This window comes from Eriocheir sinensis, unplaced genomic scaffold, assembly GCF_024679095.1.
Source record: "Eriocheir sinensis breed Jianghai 21 unplaced genomic scaffold, ASM2467909v1 Scaffold555, whole genome shotgun sequence".
NCBI classification, from domain to species: Eukaryota; Metazoa; Arthropoda; class Malacostraca; order Decapoda; family Varunidae; genus Eriocheir; species Eriocheir sinensis.
This window is the reverse complement of record NW_026111893.1, coordinates 201,276-221,069: the sequence shown is the minus strand read 5'-3', so window position 1 is coordinate 221,069 and position 19,794 is coordinate 201,276. Positions and strand designations below refer to the sequence as shown.

At 42.2% G+C, this 19,794-nt stretch overlaps 1 long non-coding RNA gene across 3 annotated transcripts; it reads right to left on the bottom strand.

Moving 5' to 3' along the window:
- Positions 1-16,918: 16,918 nt before the first annotated feature.
- On the bottom strand, positions 16,919-17,958 carry LOC126993085 (uncharacterized). 3 transcript variants are annotated; one of them, XR_007747339.1, is made up of 2 exons: positions 17,651-17,958; positions 16,919-17,515 (listed from the first exon to the last, which is right to left on the bottom strand). It is a non-coding gene; the product is annotated as an uncharacterized LOC126993085 (long non-coding RNA). The 3 variants fall into 3 exon arrangements; XR_007747340.1 differs by having other exon boundaries at positions 16,919-17,447; XR_007747338.1 differs by having other exon boundaries at positions 17,719-17,958.
- Between the last annotated feature and the right edge of the window lie 1,836 nt (positions 17,959-19,794).

The following is a 19,794-nucleotide window of genomic DNA, read 5'->3' as shown; positions in this document are numbered from 1 at the left end:
GAATAATCCAATTAGGACGGACGTAAGGCTGATAGGACGATAATTACTGGCTTGTTTTTTTATCTCCTTTTTTAAATATGGGGGTAACATTGGCCTCTTTCCACTCTAGAGGCAGACTAGCCTGTGCTAATGATTTGTTGAACATTAACGTTTTGGGTAGTTCTAGTTTTTGACTACATTCTCTTAACATGCGAGGAGATAAATTGTCGGGGCCCGGAGATTTATTTAAATCTATTTTTTGCAGGTACGCACGCACTTCACTGATATCAATTTCGGTCAACGCAAGCGTATGTTCTTCAGGACCTTGAAAAATAGTCCTTGGGGCTGGGGTCGATGTCACGTTCTCTTTTGTGAATACGCTACTAAAGGTTGAATTTAGGACCGATGCCATGCCTTTGTCATCATTAATCGTGTCGCCATTTACTAATAGTGGGCCGATATATTTTTTTACAGTTTTTTTCCTTCTTATGTAACTGAAAAATAATCTGGGATTTTTCTTCGCATCAAGTGATATTTTCATCTTATACTAGCGTTTCTGTTTTCTGATTTTCCTTTCGCACTCTCTCTTGATATTGATATAATTAGTATGATCCTGTGAAGTGTGTGACACTTTATATTTCTTATACAGTTTTCTTTTTTCGAGGATGATTTTCTGCAGGTAATTAGTCATCCATAACGGCTTTTGATTCTCTGTCCTTCGTGGCTTGAGTGGGACGAATTTATTTACGCTCGCTGTGACTTGTGCAGTAAAACGATTATACCTTTCTTGAACGCTGACGTTATTTAGCAAATGATTCCAATTTACTGAAACCAATTCTTTTCTTAGGTCCGTAAACTTTGTTTTACTATAGTTAGGCATTAGGAGTGAGTTTTCTCGTGCTTTTGTTTCAATATTTAGAACGCATCTGATTATGTTGTGGTCACTGCTTACAAATTGCTCGCCGACCTCACAGGCGGTTATGAGGTGGCTGTCGGTCGTGAAGGCTAAATCCAGAGTGTTATTTCCTCGCGTCGGCGCGGTAACTGTTTGATAAAGAAATGTATCTTGCGCAAAATTTATTAATCTAGCTTCCCTGTCGGCAGATAGTACAGACCAGTTAACAGAGGGGTTATTGAAGTCGCCGCATATTATTGCATTTCTGTTTCTGATAATTTTATTTATCTCTGCGTAGAGATTTCCATCAATGTCTTCATTTGATTTAGGAGGTCGGTAAATTACGCCCAGAACATACTTTTCATTATTGATCGTCGCTTGTACATACAATGAATCATAAGCCTCTGTTTCGGTTGTGTTAAGCTGAATGACTTCTAAATTACTTTTAGCATATATTATTACACCTCCACCTTTTTTTTTGTGTAGACGACACTTAGCAAACGCGTTGTAACCATTGATAGCTACTTCACTTAACTGATGCTTGTCACGCGTATTTAGCCATGTTTCTGTGATCAAAATGAAGTCGGGTTCTTCAGTAATTGCATGTCTTATCAAGTGGCTACGCTTCTGAATAATGCTACGGGCATTTACATTGAAGATGTTTAATTTATTCGCCGAGTGTGCGCCATATATCAACTGTCGTTTCACTGGAATAGTGCGTCACATCCGACTATCTACAACTACCTCTACCTCACCACCCACCTGTGTGACTGTTGACCTGGCCACTTCTGCACCATAAACCTAAAGAAAAACACATTTGACAGGCTTTCGTAGGTGTTTGGGACATGTCCAAGGGTGGTTATATGACCCTGGTGGTAGTTTGACCCTTCTTCTGCACCATAAACCTAAGGAAACACACATTTGACAAGGTTTTCGTAGGAGTTGTGGGCATTTCCACGGGTATAGTTTTATCATCCTGGTGGTAGTCTGACCCTTCTGCACCATGAACCTAAAGAAACAGTCATTTGACAAGGCTTTCGTAGGAGCTGTGGGCATTTCGAAATGTACACACAAAACCAAAGTTAGTCAAATCCTTCGTCAAAAAGATCGTGACTAATGTGTTAGTCATTTCATTCGACCCCTACATCCTTGTATCTACTGGTTAAAAGCGTTTATAACACTTGCCTTACAAAGAACATAACTCCTCGTTGAATGTTTGTAACATATTATGAAATAAGTTGACTGAGGATGTGATAATATAGCGCATTAGGTTCGGAATGAGGCAATTTGAATCGACCGCCTCCAGCGGCGGCGTCGCCGCTAGGGTACGCCACCGTCGCAGCAGCAGCGAGTTTAAAACAAAACATGGCCGGAGGTAAACATAACGCCGCTTCCCCTGCCACTCTACACGCCCAAACGTCTCATCTCCCGTACCTGCCACGCCTCATGGGACGACACCACCTTCATAGGCCAGTACCGCACCAACTCCTTCCCACTGCCATGGGTGAGGAAAGCGTTCCGCGTCCTAGACGTGGCCCTGGGCCACACACACCTGGGCGCTCACCTCCACCGCCTGTCCCCTGACCCTCACTGCCCCTGCTGGTGCAGGACCGTCGAGGACACCATTGAACACCTCCTGCTGCACTGCCCACGCCACCACTCCCAGCGAGTGCTGCTCCGACACCGACTCCGCGCCCTGGACGTGCCCACCTTTGACCTGCCCACGCTGCTGGCGGCGGCAGGCGTCCACCCCTCACGCCAGGAAGCTGTCATCCGCCTCACCTGCGCCTTCCTCAGGAAGACGGGGCAGCGACGTGCATGTGAAGCCCTCACAGGACGACACCAAGGCTCATGTGAACAGTGAGCGACTAGATCGCCGCGGCCCAAAACAACAACGAGACGTGGGTTCACTGCTGGTAAGTTTTGTTGTTCCTCTAGTGATTTCTGTTAGATAGTTATGGGTGAAGTTTGTGGGCAGAAACAGTACATGCAGTAGCAGATTGAGTGAGTTTTAGGTGTGGTGTCTTTGCCTCTTTGCCACCCTTGCTAAAACTGGACAATTTTTTTTTTTTTAACATTTTCAGTGTATGGACAGTGATTTCCAGTGATCAAACACAATATCAGTACCAGGGGAAATGCCCATCGTATTGACCATAACCCAGGTACTCATCCATGTGTATGCCTTCATAGGGCACTTACTGGTGGTGGATGACATGTTTGCTCTAGGAGTCATTCAAGAATCACATTCCCCGTGGATTCATCACTTTTATCCCCCCGAAAGGATGGTTCATTTCGACCTGTGGTGGACTTTAGGAAAGTAAATGAAATCATTATCCCAGATCATTTTCTCCTCCCCATTCTTACTATAGTGACCATCTTCAGTTAATGAGGTATTATTCCAGAGTTGCCAGCCAGCGACTATTGGGTCACAGGGCCCACGAAGCTTGAGCTACTCGGTAATTCTTTACAAGAAGTCCGCCTCCCCCTCTGCCATTCCAGCCCCGCCCTACCCCCCAAGACAAGCCTAGGAACCTGTGGAGAATTGGGGTTGTGAAGGCGGAGTCAAATTAACTGAAAAATGGGCCTCCAAAACTACCATAAAATATTTCCCTAGGATAGGGAAAACTCCCTAGTTAAAAGTTTAAGGGAAGTTCCATTAATAGGTTGTTTTGTAATCTATTCTAACCTAACCTAGCAGAGGGAGGGTCGAGTTTTGGTTAGGTAAAGACAGGTTGGAGTAGTTTAAATATACTTGACGTACAGTGTAAGCTGTCAGATATACGCAGTTCAGTACACTTTTGGGAGTAGAAAATTTACCCTATTTTAGGGATTTTGGGTGGTAAATTTGGGAGTCCCATATTTCAGTCAATTTCCCTTCCCCCCCCTGGGTTGTTTTTGGGGGTGGGGGGCACTGGAGTAGCGGAGTTCTTGTAAAGAATTACCAAGTATTTTTTCAGTCATCGTAAATTATCTGTATTTCTTTGGGACTTTCAACAATTACACTTCAATATAAGTGATACTAATATTAGTAATAATGTAGCTGATCATTCTCATTGCTTTATTCATTGGTAAATGAGAGAAAATATAAATGCTATCAGGTAGCATTTCCTCATCCATAATCGTTCTTGCATGAAAGCCCTGTGAAATCAAGCCAAAGTGGGCTTCTTAAAAAAAAATCTATTTACATTACATTATTTGCCGAGTTCCTGTCATGCATGTATCAGCCCCACCCCTCCAAGACTAGGAAGGTCAGGTGTTTGTGTCTCGGTGAGGTTACCGGTTTCTGCTCCCAGCATATTATACTTCACCCTCAAATGATTGCAGGTTGTTGTGCGAGATGATCCAAGACCTTGGGTGGACAACTGTCGCTACCAGAAGCATGGACAGGTCAAAGGTGATGCCGCTACCAGGAGTGTGGGCAGTTCAAAGGTGATGGCTTTAGGGCCAGGAGTTGTGGGTGGAGGAAAACACTATTGGATGGATGCCAATATCGCACACGGAAAGTAAACAAAGGAGGCTCGCTTTCTTTCTGCCGAGATGCCTGGCCCCCAAATGTTCTGATAAATTTCGCCGAAGGCGACAAAGATTCACCCAAAGCAGGTACTCAGCATATAATGTAATGTAAACAATATTTTTTTACAGCTCATTTCTGCTTGGATTTCACAGGTCTTTCATGCAAGAACAATTTGGGATGCACTGGAAATGCTTAATTGTTTCATTCTGCATATTCACATCAAATGATAGCTGTGCTATATAAAACTAGTTAGATAAAATTGAATATTTCTTTACAGTAGGGCTGCACTGTTGTAAACCAGAGTCGTGACCTCCAACCAGCTCCCTAAGCTAATCTCACTGCCCCCCAACCCCTCCCTTACAGGTGTTATATGCACAGGCTTCAGCGAATTATTTCATATACAGGTTAAGGTCAATCTTTATCATCATATCATCGACGCATGCTCCTAGGAGCTCCTTCCAGGGGATGGCCATGGCAGAAGAGTTTCCATCTTTTTCTATCCAGACACTCCCTCCTTGTCTGCTCAAAGTTTCTCAAGGATCTTTCCCCCTTCTCCCTAACGTATGCCTGCATCCTCTCTCTCCATTTCATTGGAGGTCGTCCTCTAGCATTCCCTCCCTCCATCTCACTCACATACACCATCCTGGTCATCTCACTCTCCTCCATTCGCTCCATGTGGCCAAACCATTTTAAAGTGTCACTTCACTTCTTCCACCACTCAACACCTCTTCCCTTCACCCCTATGACACATTCCAAAACGTTCATACACACTTCCATTACTTATTCCATCCATTCTACTCACACCACAAGCACTCCTCAAATAACTCATTTCCACTGCCTGCACTCTAGACCTCTGACTTTCATTCCAGGCCCATGTTTCACTTGCATATGTGAGAGTTGGTACTATTATTTTATTTCTCACATCCCTCTTTACCCCCATGCTCACACTTCTGCCATTCATGATACGTCCCAAAGACCCTACCACCCTTCTTCCTTGCAATGCCCTTTCTCTTGTCTCTCCCTCCGTATCACCATGCTTGCACATAACTGATCAAGATACTTAAACTCATTGACCTGCTCCGTTTCTTCACCATTCAAAATTATTTAGCATTTTTTTCACATTCAGTTCCCACTCCATATGGGCATACAAAATTTACAACCTCACTTCTACTTTGCTCACAAACCAGCACTTTACTCTTGTTGACATTTACTTTCAGCTTTCTCCTTTTACATTCCCTATCAAAAACACTGACCAAATTTTGTAAGTCACTTTCATTTTCTGCTATGAGCACTATGTCATCAGAAAATAAGATTGAATTCAGCACCCACTTCCTTCCCTCAGCGTACATTTTAACTCCAACTCCCCAACTTTGAACTTTGCCCTTCATTTCTCATAATACCATCCATATAAATATTGAACAACCCTGGTGACATGACGCACCCTTGTCTTAAGCCCACTTTTATATCAAAATGTTCACTTGTTTCTCCACTAATTTTGACACATGCAGATGCATTCTCATAAAAAGACTTTATTGCACTAAGCACTGCCAGTAAGCAGTTTTCCTCCCACACCATAAATCTTTAAAACATCCCACAATGCAATCCAATCGACTCGTCGTAAGCTTTTTCTAAATCCATGAAGGCAGCGTATGGTTTCTTTCTTTTTGCTATTATTTTTTTTTCTACTATCATCCTGAAGGAAAATATCTGATCCACACATCCCCTTCCCTTCCTGAAGCCTCCTTGTTCTTCACAGATTTTCTTTTCTGTAAGCCTTTGCACCCTCTCTATACCTTTCCGGGTATACTTAGGAGACTTAAACCTCTATAGCTCCCACACTCCCCTCTCCTGCTCTTCCCCTTGTAAACTGGGACAATGATGGATTTTGTCCACTCTGCTGGCATCCTCCCCTCCCATGTCACTTCACAGAACTTGACCATCCATTCAGTAACTACCTCTCCTTCACACTTCATCATTTCTGCCGTGATTTCATCAATTCCTGCTGCCTTTCCATTTTTAATCTTTTTATTGCTTGATTTACTTCTTCATATGTTATACTTCTTTCTTTATATACTCCTCCTCTACCTCTACTCAAAACTGCTGCTGTTACAGCTGCTGGATGTCCATCCTCAAAATTCATTAAGTTTTTTTTAAATATTCTCTCCATCTCCTTCACAGCTTCCCCGTCTTTTAACGTCATTCCATTCTCATCCATAACTTCATTTATTTTACTTGAGGAGATATTTTCTGCATTTCTTTTGTTTTTACTTCTTTCCAATATGATTTTGTTCCCTATATATTTTTCACTTAATCTTTTTCCAAAGTCTTCAGCAACTCTCTTCTTACTTTCTTTTACTGCTTGTCTTAATTTCATCTTGCATTCTTTATATTTCTTTTTCCTTTCCCCTTTTACTTGCTCAGCCATATTTCTTTCTTGAGTTTTCTTAAAAAGTCCTCTTTTCTCTTTTACTTTCCTCCTTATCTCTTCTGTCTACCATGAATGTCCTTTTCTTTTTCCATCCCTCACCACTTTTGTATTGTGTTTTAGCTGAAACTACACCCATTACTATGGCTGTAGCTGGATTAGTAGCAGCAATATTGAACATCCTAAAGACTGTAAACACTTCCCCAGTTTTATATCCTCATATGTTTTAGGTATCAAGTATGAAAAAGGAGAAACTCAGAAATCTAAATCCCTAATGGTCAAATTAAATGAAGTAAAAATGGCAATGGGGTACAAGAGTGCATGAATTTAGTCAATTACACACACACACACACACACACACACACACACACACACACACACACTCTTTAAATTCATGAATCGTCTTTGCATCTACCACTTCGAGCTCCAGATCATTCCAAGCAACTAGTAGACGTTTGGAATGATCTGGAGCACGAAGTGGGTCGCGCAAATCCGATTCATGAATTTAAAGCTAGTGTAAGTTGGACAAAAGTCAATATGGAGATGGGACAACACGAGCATAGCTCCTTTCCCGTATATCACAACTAGGTAAATACACACACACACACAGCAGTATTAAAAGTATGTATGGATGCATCAGAAGAATTTTGTTTGTTGTTTTCAGCCAATTTTCAATGAATTTTTTTATATAACCTACAAAAATTATTTCTCACTTTCTATAGTTTTGTTTGGTAAATAATAAATTGTATGTTTTTTTCTAGTCTTGATAAGGTTTCATGCATTATTAACTGTTAATGATTTTAAAGGCTCGTCCACACTATGCAACTTTAGTTGGCAACGGTCGACTGTCTACACTACACCCTGATGTGTTGAGCAACTGACTGGATGGGACACCATATTTGTTTTTTGTTTTCCCTACTTTTATTTTGTATATTTTTCCGTTATTAATTTTCTTTTAGAGAAAGGTTGGTCGCGGGGAAACCGCAGCCTCAACATGAACAACAAAACCAGCGTAGGGACAATCATGGTTTAATTCAGATCCAGACATTTCAAGGTCATGCCGACATCATCCTCAGTGGCTACACAAAGTTAAAAAAACTTTCCTTGAAGACATACCACAAGACTTAGGGCTGATTTCACTGTAACTGTTATGGTTTAGGATCAATTTGAACCAAGGCTACACACAACTTGTCGGGTTTCACAGACGTCTTTTCAGCTAATGTCCCATTCAGTGGGGACAACCCTTACCAAAAATGGCCGAAAAGACCCCGACAAGTCGTGTGTAGCCTTGGCTCGGATTGATCCTAAACCATAACAGCGACTGTGTAATCGGCCCTTAGAATGTTGCCTCACGACAGAGGAAGGAGGGTTGATGTTGGGACTGTGAGTTGTGATGGACTGAACTACGTGCTCATCTACCTGGATCTTGAAAGCTCGTTAAGTGCTTCCAACATACCCTGCTTGACAGTCAGGACAAGTGTATTTATGAGCAAGAGAACTGCCGACTCCCCTGTGCTCGTCTCTCGTTTATAAATACACTTGTCCCGATTGCCAAGCAGGGTATATTGGAAGCACTTTACGAGCTTTCAAGATCTAGGTAGATGAGCACGTATAGGTCAGTCCAGCACAGCTCTCAGTCTCAATCTCAACCCTCCTTCCTCTGCCGTGAGGGAAAACTCCAAGTCTTGTGATACGTCTTTAAATTTATCACATATCAAGATTTTACATTCCTGCAGCAGGACAGATTTTAGAATACTAGAGTCACTATACATTAAATACAACAAATCTATGCTAAATAATCTCGAGTCATCAAGACCCTTATATATTGCTTAGTCAATTTATGGTTTGTTAATTGTTTTTAAAGTTTTATTGTTTTATTTTATTTTAATGTTTTATTACTTTGTGTAGCCACAGAGGATGATGTCAGCATGACTTTGAAACGTCTGGATCTGAATTAAACCATGATTGTCCATGCTCTGGTTTTGTTGTTCATGCTGATTTTATTAATATTTTTCGGTTTTGTTTTTTCGCTTCTACACTAATATTTATTTTTTCTAACCATGTTTACATTATTTTTCTTCACATCATCACCGATCAGGATTATCTTTCATTTTCATATTATTATTATTATTATTATTATTATTATTATTATTATTATTATTATTATTATTATTATTATTATTATTATTATTATTATTATCATCATTATTATGCTTAAATTTCTTAATATAATGATTACTTAGGTTCTAATTAGTTTGTACTTTATATGAATTGTTTTAATGGCCACTGTCGCCTGCAAATTGTTGCGGCAACACGAAAATCGAGTTGACAAAAAAAGTTGCATAGTGTGGACTGGTGTTCAGATGTGTATATAAATCTGGGTTACTACTTGCGTAGCTAGATGGCTACATGTATGTATTTTTCTACTGTCATATTACATATTTATGAAGTGTAGTGTTATAATGGAGTGGTACTATGTGTATCAAGTTTATTTACATTGTGGTGAAATGAATACGGATTTAGTTTATTGACTACTCTTAGTCATTCTGTTTCTAATATTGATGAAATCTGGTTTTAGAAAATGTGTACTGTATATGTTATTTTCTAATTGTACAAAAATAGATGTACAATTTATTTCTTCACTTTAATATATCGGGTTTCTTAGTACATTCTTTTTGTCACCTTTAGCTGAAGGCCATACAGTATTCTATGATTTACGACTTGCATATAGGCACACTGTTTTTGTTCAATCGTTAGAGAACCATGTACTGTATTTGACCAGACATTCAGGTACGCATTCCTCAAAGGTGATCAGCTCTGCATATCAACAATATTCACAACACATTTGGAACTGGTCAAACATGCTGTTTTGATGACAGCCATACTCAGTGTGAACGATGTGGTTAGTCAATATTGATGAAGGACATGCTCAGCTTGATCAATGCAGTTAGTCAAAACAGTGAATATTATGAATTAGTTAGTCAGATTTTTTTTACTAATGACGTACTCAGCTTTACTAGTTGGTTTGTCAGAATTTGACTAAAGTATATTACTCAGCCTGACTAACTTTGCCACTCATTCTAGGCACCTCGGCTCTAGTAGGGAAAGTTAGTCAGCTCGACTAACTTAGGATTTGTGTGTAGTTTTATGACCCTGGTGTAGTTTGACCCTTCTTCTGTACCATGACCCTAAAAAAACACTCATTAGAAATTTAGAACCCGACTGATTTCCTTTTTGGCCTTTGGAAATCGTTGATGTGAGAGGTGGAAGCGTCTGGCAATACCGACCTGAGGCTGCCGCTGTGTGTGTGTGTGTGTGTGTGTGTGTGTGTCCCGCTATGGCCCACACCAGCTACATATTACTTGCTTCCCTCTGCACTACATGTTGAGTCTGTCCTATTTCCCGTCCACCTCTGTCCACTAGACTTTTCGTACTGTGACATATTTTCTGATTAAACATTACCCTCCCTAGTGTGCTATTTGGCTGCCTTTTGATCGTACTAAGAGTGGGGTGTCAATTGTACCCGGTCCGTGATTAACACTCTCCGCTTTCCGTTTTCTTTCCGTTTAATAGTTAGTAGAATTTGCCTCATGTCGTCGGTAGTTCCATAGACATTTGTGATTTTTTTTGTTTTGTTTTTGTTCTGTTTCTGGGCTATTAATCACGATTTATTTTTTATTTCCCTTCTTGTTTTCTTTCCGTTTAACAGTCAGTAGAATTTGTCTACTGTCGTCGGCAGTTCTATAGACATTTGTGATTTACTGCCGTGTTTTTTTGTTCTGTTTCTGGGCTATTAATCACGTTTTTTTCCTTTCTCTTTTCGTTTTCTTGCACTTTAACTGTTAACAGAATATGCCTCTCGTCGTAGGTCGTTCTGTAGACATTTGTAATATATTTGTTTGTTTTTTCTCTTATCGGGTTCCTTTTCGTAATAACCCCATTTTCTTCGACAATAAATATTATTTTCCACTTACAGTATCCTTCCTGGCAGTCACTCGCTCGTGCCGTGGACATTTATAACTTTTTCTGTAATCTTGTTCTGTTCCTGTGCCCTTTTTGCATTAATCACATTTTTTTCGATACTTTATTTCCACTTCAATAATTTCCTCCCTGGCAGTCACTCGCTCGTGCTGCTAACATATATAACTTTTTCCCGGGTGAGTGAAGTTTTCTCGTGTGTTCAAACTTGCTTCTCGGGTACACTTCCCTAACACACTCGAGGACGTCCCTGGTGATGCCTCGGTCCCCGCCTTCCACGCCCCCTCGCTGCCACCAACGCTCTCTGGGTCATGTTCTTAAACCTTTCGTCGCCCAAGGACACACACTTAACAAGGCTTTCGTGGATTTAGGCATTTCCAGGGGTAGCTTTATGACCCTGGTGGTAGTTTGATTAAGTTTCTGCACCATGAGCGTGAGGAAACTTTTTTGGCCTCTTTAGATATGACTTATGGAAAGGAAGGGAACGTGGTGGTGGTGGTGGTGGTTACGATGGTGGTGGTAGTTTGTTTTCTTCTTTTCCTTGTTTGTCTTCTTTCTCTTCTTTTTTCTTGTTCTTGTTGTTCTTGTTTTGTTGTGGTTCTTGTACTTCTTTTCTTTTTCCATTTGTATTTTTCCTTCGTTTTCTTTTATTTTTTGTTTCTTTTCTTTATATTTTCTTTTATCACCTCACTTCTCATCTCCTAGCTTACGTTTATGGCTCCCGTCCTGCGTCATCATACACACACACACACACACACACACACACACACACACACACACACACACACACACACACACACACACACACACTCTCACTCTCTCACTCTCTCTCTCTCACACTCACACTCTCACTCACACACACACACACACACACACACACACACACTCTCTCTCACTCTCTCTCTCTCTCTCTCTCTCTCTCTCTCTCTCTCTCTCTCTCTCTCTCTCTCTGTAGACAGATCAACATTGTTTATGATCGATGACACTTTGCGCACGAGGAACAATGGCGTAAAACTCAGATGTAGACAAGTAAATTCAGACTGCACCAAATTTTTCTTCACCAACGTTGTAGTGCGAGAATGGAATAAGCTCCCATCATCAGTGGTCCAGTGTAACACGATTGACTCCTTCAAAAATAAGCTCGACCGTCACTTCCTTCAACTTAATATCAACTAGAGTAGAAATGCAACGTTTTGGAGTCTTCTGATTAATGTAAAATCACTTAGGTTTAAGGACAGACCACCAAGTCTGGACCATGGGGTCTGTGTGGTCTGATTTTCTATGTAAATCTATGTAAATCTCTCTCTCTCTCTCTCTCTCTCTCTCTCCATCTCTCCCTCACTCCCTCTCTCTCCCTCTCTCCCTCTGCAGGCATCTCATTCATAGGTAAAACAAAGTAATTTATCTTCATTTCTTTCCACAGGTACATTGCGCAGCCTCGGGTAACCTGGTGCAGTCCTTGGGCATGCCGTGTGTGTGTCGGGTTACTACAGGGCGGAACGTGAGTGTGTCGTGGCATGTGTTGTGTGGGCTGCTCCTGGCTTCTTCTGGGAATGGTTAGGTTATGGTAAGGTTAGAGAGATAGATCGATGGATAGATACAAGGCTGGTTTAATAGGTAATATAGACAGATATACAGGCTAAGTAATTATATATAGATTTACATAGATTTACATAGATTTACATAGAAAATCAGACCACACAGACCCCATGGTCCAGACTTAGTGGTCTGTCCTTAAACCTAAGTGATTTTACATTAATCAGAAGACTCCAAAACGTTGCATTTCTACTCTAGTTGATATTAAGTTGAAGGAAGTGACGGTCGAGCTTATTTTTGAAGGAGTCAATCGTGTTACACTGGACCACTGATGGTGGAAGCTTATTCCATTCTCGCACTACAACGTTGATGAAGAAAAATTTGGTGCAGTCTGAATTTACTTGTCTACATCTGAGTTTTACGCCATTGTTCCTCGTGCGCAAAGTGTCATCGATCATAAACAATGTTGATCTGTCTACATTCGTGAAACCATTAAGTATTTTAAAACATTCGATCAGTTTTCCTCGGAGGCGACGTTTCTCAAGAGAGAACATGTTAAGGGTAGAAAGCCTTTCTTCGTAGGATTTGTTGCGCAAGGAAGGGATCATTTTCGTTGCCCGACGCTGAACACCTTCTAATTTAGCAATATCCTTTGCATGGTGGGGAGACCAAACTGTACCGCATATTCCAAGTGGGGTCTGACTAAACTGTTGTAGAGCGGGAGTATTACATCTTTATTCTTGAATACAAAGTTTCTTTTAATGAAGCCCAACATTCTGTTCGCTTTATTTGCTGCATCGATGCATTGCTGTGAGAATTTGAGGTTTGACGCGATTTTGACCCCAAGTCCTTGACGCATTGAACGCTTTTGAGTTTAACGCCGCGCATTTCGTATTCGAACTTCTTATTCCTCGTTCCAACTTGAAGGACCTGGCACTTGTCTACGTTAAAGGGCATCTCCCATCTATCCGACCAAGCTGAAATTTTGTGCAAATCCTCTTGGAAGCTTTGCCTGTCTTCGTCAGTCAGAACCGAGTTACCAATCTTTGTGTCGTCTGCAAATTTACTAATGCGGTTATTGAGTCCAACATCCACGTCGTTGATGTAAATAATGAAGAGCACTGGGCCAAGAACCGAGCCCTGAGGGACGCCACTAGTGACCGGCGCCCACTCTGAGTTAAATCCGTCAATCACTACTCTTTGTTGTCTGTTGCTCAACCAATTCGTGATCCATTGGTTTACTTGACCGTCAATACCTATTTGCTTTAATTTGTAAAGTAATTTATGATGCGGGACTTTATCAAACGCTTTCTGGAAATCAAGATAGACTACGTCCAGTGATTTGGTTACGTCATAAACAGTGAAGAGGTCGTTATAAAAGGTTAATAGGTTTGATAGGCAGGATCTTTTGTTTCGGAAGCCATGTTGTGAGTCCCCAATCAATGAGTGGCTTTCAAGGTAACTCACAATTTTGTCTCTAATTATGCCCTCAAGTAGCTTACCTACAACCGAAGTTAGACTAATGGGCCTGTAATTACCTGGTACTTTTTTGTCTCCTTTCTTAAAAATCGGTGTCACGTTAGCCTTTTTCCAATCTGAAGGGACGATGCCTTGTCGCAAGGACATATTGAATACGGTTGTGAGAGAGGAGAGTATTTCGCTCTTTGTTTCTTTCAGCAGAGTTGGATATACTTCGTCAGGTCCAGGACTTTTATTTGTTTTAAGTGATTTGAGGGCTGTAAGGACTTCATCGGGTTTTATTTCAAAGTTAGACAATGCATGCTCGGGATTTACATTAGTACTGGTGTTGGTGGTGGTGGGAGGACTGTTATTATTAAACACCGAGGAAAAGTAATTGTTTAATAGGTTTGCAACGTGTTGGCTGTCAGTCACTAGTGCACCGTCGCTGTTTGTTAAAGATCCAATTCCACTTTTGATAGATAAGTAGACAGAGATAGCGTAAAATATATAAATAAATAGATAGATAGATAGACATAAGATACAGATAGATATAGAGATAGATAATAAATAAATAGATATAGACAGATAGATATAAGAGTGTGTATGTTTGTTGGTTTGTTAGTATCTGTGTATGTGTGTTGGGGGGGGCGGGGGTAGGAATTTTCCCGGCATCATTAGTATAATTATATTCATCAAAGCGCCTCATAAACAATATTTATTTATACTACTTTAACTCGTTAAAAAAATTATAGGTATTTTTTCATCGGGTTTCCATTATTCAAAGTTTCCCCCCAAAACAATTATGGATTAATTTATTAGTACGTGCTCATTAGCCTTTATTTTTCGACCTGTTCTGCCTTGTGTTGCTAGCTGTGGCCTTCTGTCTGTTAGCGCCTCTGCTGTCGTCTATAAGAAGACATTTGGGTCTGAATTCTCAGACGCTTTCGGCTCTCACAGCGTCTAATTCTCAAGGCCACAAAGGAGATTAGTCGGGTTCTCATGTATGTTTTTATTACTCATCGTGCAGAAGCCTTGTCCATCTATCATTAGGCTCGCTGAACTACCCATGGAAATACTAACACTGTCTCAATCAAAGCCTTATCAAATGTGGATGTGTAAGCCAAGAAAGGTTTTAGAATGTGTCTTTTCCACGTTCATGGTCAAACTGTCATTAGGATCGTAAAACTAAACATGGAAATACTAACACAACCTATATCAAAGCCTTATCAAGTGTGGGTGTGCCCTGAAAGGTTTGATAATGTGTCATTTTCACACTCATGGCGCAGAGGCCTTGTGAAACTATCACTAAGCTCATAAAATTAACCATGGAAATACCAACACAGACTCTACCAAAGCCTTATCAAGTGTGGGTGTGTAGGCCCTGAAAGGTTTGAGAACACGGCCGTAGCTGGAGAGACTCAGAATCCCTATAGGTAAGCAGACTGTCATGATCTGGGTATCTCGTTCTCTGCCCATGGCGCTGTTTTCAATTCATAAAGTTTCAACAGACGAAAGAGTCTGAATTGCTTGCGATGTTTTCCCTACGTTCAAGTTGACCTTCCTTTGATGCAAGGAAAACATATATAAATAAAGGCAGTGAGGCGCATTCTTTCCTTTCCTAAGTCTCTGTATACACAAGGTCTTCGTTACAAAGAGGCGGAGCGACGTGGGTTTCAGATTTGAGACTCGATAGATTGCCACTTTTGCTACACTGTTGTTGCTTTTCCTCATGCTAAGAACTCCAGTGGAAAACATTTATCTTCTCCCACAAAACAGTCCATGCATAACCCAGCAACTTCTCCGAGAGGAATTTTGAAACAGGCGAAGTCAGATGCCGACACGTTAAGAATACGGCTTGAATCAGAGACGCGCACTCAGGGTCACGACGCTAAGAACAGACCGTCAACAAGTGCCTGTAGGGAATCCAGTAGCATATATAGAAGACCTTAGATCCGTGTTTATAGTCGTGTTTATATTTCCGTCCGAACATATCAGGTAAATTTGACGTTGCAGTAATAGGATGTGAGTGACGCGCAATGCATTTCAAGCGTTGTGTTATTTGTTGACGTGTTTTTGATGCAGACGTAAATGACTCGCGCCTTTTATGTGTTTTGGTTCGTGCAGTGAAAATGACGCAATACGAGCAGTCTTTGTTTAATTGGTGGACTTTCTCTCTCTCTCTCTCTCTCTCTCTCTCTCTCTCTCACGCACACACACACACACACACACACACACACACACACACACACACACACGCACGCACGCACGCACGCACGCACGCTAAGTTAAATAGATAGTTTGATAGCTAGTTAAGCAGTTAGAGTCATTTAGTTAATTTTACTATATTCTGTATTTATTTATTTATTTATTTATATTATTTTGTTTATTTATTTATATTTTATTTTGTTATTTTGTTTTTTCTTTTTCCTTTTCTTTCTTTCTTTTCTTTTTTTCTATTTGTTTTCTTTTTCTTTTCTTTTTCTTTCTTTTTTCCTTTGGATTTTCTTGCTGTTGGTTTTCTTTTTTGATGTTCTTTTTTGGTGTTCTTTTTTCCTATCATCCTTTTGTTGATGTTCGTTGGTCTGGGTGAGCCGCTTTCCTCCCAGAAGAGACCCACCCATAATTTTGGAGATGTTGTTAGGGCCGAAAGGTGGATGATGTTTGTTTTATTTTATTTTCTTGATGTCGTGTTTTTCGTTCTTTTTATTGCATTTGTTTTCTTTTTCGATGTTTTCCTGTTCTTTTTCTTTTTACTTCTTTTTGATGGGTTTTTTGTTATTTTTTTCCTATCATCCTTTTGTTGATGTTCCTTGGTCTGGATGAGCCGCTTTCCTCCCAGAAGAGACCCATCCATAATTTTGGTGATGTTGTTTGGGGCCGAAAGGTGGATGATGTTTCTTTGTATTTCTCTTTTCTCGATGTTGCTCATTTATTTCTGTTGCTTTTCTTTTCGATGTTTTTCTGTTCTTTTCCATATTTTTGGGGTTTCTTTTCCATAACATCCCTTGTTGATGTTCTTTGGTCTGGGTGAGCCGCTTTCTCCCCAGAAGAGACCCACCCATAATTTTGGTGATGTTAGTCAGGGCCGGAAGGTGGATGATGTTTGTTATATTTTTCTTTCCTTGATGTGTTTTTCTTTGTTTTTTTTTATGTTCATTTATTCATATCATCCTTTTGTTGATGTTCTTTGGTCTGGGTGAGCCGCTTTCTCCCCAGAAGAGACCCACCCATAATTTTGGCGATGTTAGGGCCTAAAGGTGGATGATCTTTTTATTTCTTTTCTTGATGTTTCGTTTCTGTATTTTCCATTTTTCTGGTGTTCCTTTTTATTTTCCTTTTCTTTGGTGTTCCCATCGCGTGGATTGTCTACGACAGTATAACGAGCACCACAAGCCCGGGTTTATTTAGAGTTTGCTCTCCTAGGCAGACTGCCTACCACGGCTGACGACCTCCACCTGCCCGGGTTTATTGTTCGGAGTTTGCTCTCCTAGGTGAATTGCCTACCACGGCTGACGACCTCCACCTGCCCGGGTTTATTGTTCGGAGTTTGCTCTCCTAGGCAGATTGCCTACCACGGCTGACGAGCTCCACCTGCCCGGGTTTATTGTTCGGAGTTTGCTCTCCTAGGCAGACTGCCTACCACGGCTGACGAGCTCCACCTGCCCGGGTTTATTGTTCGGAGTTTGCTCTCCTAGGCAGATTGCCTACCACGGCTGACGAGCTCCACCTGCCCGGGTTTATTGTTCGGAGTTTGCTCTCCAGGCAGATTGCCTACCACGGCTGACGAGCTCCACCTGCCCGGGGTTTTTGTTCGGAGTTTGCTCTCCTAGGTGTATTGCCTACCACGGCTGACGAGCTCCACCTGCCCGGGTTTGTTGTTCGGAGTTTGCTCTCCTAGGTGAATTGCCTACCACGGCTAACGAGCTCCACCTGCCCGGGTTTGTTGTTCGGAGTTTGCTCTCCTAGGTGAATTGCCTCCCACGGCTAACGAGCTCCACCTGCCCGGGTTTGTTGTTCGGAGTTTGCTCTCCTAGGTGAATTGCCTACCACGGTTAACGAGCTCCACCTGCCCGGGTTTGTTTAGAGTTTGCTCTCCTAGGTGAATTGCCTACCACGGGTAACGAGCCTCACCTGCCCGGGTTTGTTTAGAGTTTGCTCTCCTAGGTGAATTGCCTACCACGGGTAACGAGCTCCACCTGCCCGGGTTTGTTGTTCGAGTTTGCTCCCAGGTGAATTGCCTCCCACGGCTTACGAGCTCCACCTGCCCGGGTTTTTTGTTCGGAGTTTGCTCTCCAGGTGAATTGCCTACCACGGCTAACGAGCCTCACCTGCCTGGGTTTGTTGTTCGGAGTTTGCTCTCCTAGGTGAAGTGCCTCCCACGGCTAACGAGCCTCACCTGCCCGGGTTTGTTTAGAGTTTGCTCTCCAGGTGAACTGCCTCCCACGGCTAACGAGCCTCACCTGCCCGGGTTTGTTTAGAGTTTGCTCTCCTAGGTGAATTGCCTACCACGGCTAACGACCTCCACCTGCCCGGGTTTGTTTAGAGTTTGCTCTCCTAGGTGAATTGCCTACCACGGCTAACGACCTCCACCTGCCCGGGTTTGTTTAGAGTTTGCTCTCCTAGGTGAATTGCCTACCACGGCTGACGAACTCCACCTGGCCGGGTTTATTGTTCGGAGTTTGCTCTCCTAGGTGAATTGCCTACCACGGCTAACGACCTCCACCTGCCCGGGTTTATTGTTCGGAGTTTGCTCTCCTAGGTGAATTGCCTCCCACGGCTAACGACCTCCACCTGCCCGGGTTTGTATAGAGTTTGCTCTCCTAGGTGAATTGCCTACCACGGCTAACGAGCCTCACCTGCCCGGGTTTGTTTAGAGTTTGCTCTCCTAGGTGAATTGCCTTCCACGGCTAACGAGCCTCACCTGCCCGGATTTGTATAGAGTTTGCTCTCCTAGGCAGATTGCCTACCACGGCTAACGAGCTCCACCTGCCCGGGTTTGTAGCCGGAAGATCTCCGGCACCTCCGTCGGGGCCCGGAGGGACGCCGAGGAGCCCTGCCTGGAGCCCTCCATTCCTGCCATGCTCGCCAGGGAGACCTTGGCTGCTGGCGCTCCACACCCTGCCGAGGCGAGGATGCAAGAACTCGCTTCTAAAACTACCAGACTGGATTATAAAATTAATCATAATTACTGTGAAGGCGCCGGTCACCGCGTTTATCGGTTCTGGGATGAAAAACCGCCGGGCCTGGGAAACGTGCACAAGCATCCAAATGAATCCTCGTGACGGCCTGCGGCGCAAAATCAACTTCCCTTTTCTTTCTTAGCTCCAATTTTCTTTTTTATTATATTTTCCTTCTCTGATTGATTGATGGATTGATTTTACTTGGTAGGAATCTGCTCACCAATTAACATCATTCAGGTGTACATTGCACCCACACACCTGCCGAGAGAAAACACCAGTGAGAGTGCTGACGCTCACGAGGACGGCCCGCTAGAGTTTCCTAACATTCGCATCGGGGCCCACTTCTCTTTAGTCGTCTGTCTCTTTATTTTTCTCTTCTCTGTTTCATTCTATTTCTCCCTTTCTTTCATCCTTGCTCTCCATCTATGAATTTATTCTCTCTCTCTCTCTCTCTCTCTCTCTCTCTCTCTCTCTCTCTCTCTCTCTCTCTCTCTCTCTCTCTCTCTCTCTCTCTCTCTCTCTCTCTCTCTCTCTCCCCACACACACACACACACACACACACACACACACTCACACACACACACACAGCTTTCGTAGGCGTTGTGGGTATTGCCAGGGGTAGTTTAATGACCCTGGTGGTAGTCTGACCTCCTATCTGTACTATGGACCTAAAAAAAAAAACACTCATGAGAATCAGACTGATCTTCTTTGACCCCTGTGGAAAAAGTTTTTATGAGAGACAGAAGCGTCTGAGAATACCGGCCTAGGAGTTGTCATGTATAAGTCGAGTGTTCTCTTGTTGGGTTAAGGATATGCACTGTTAATT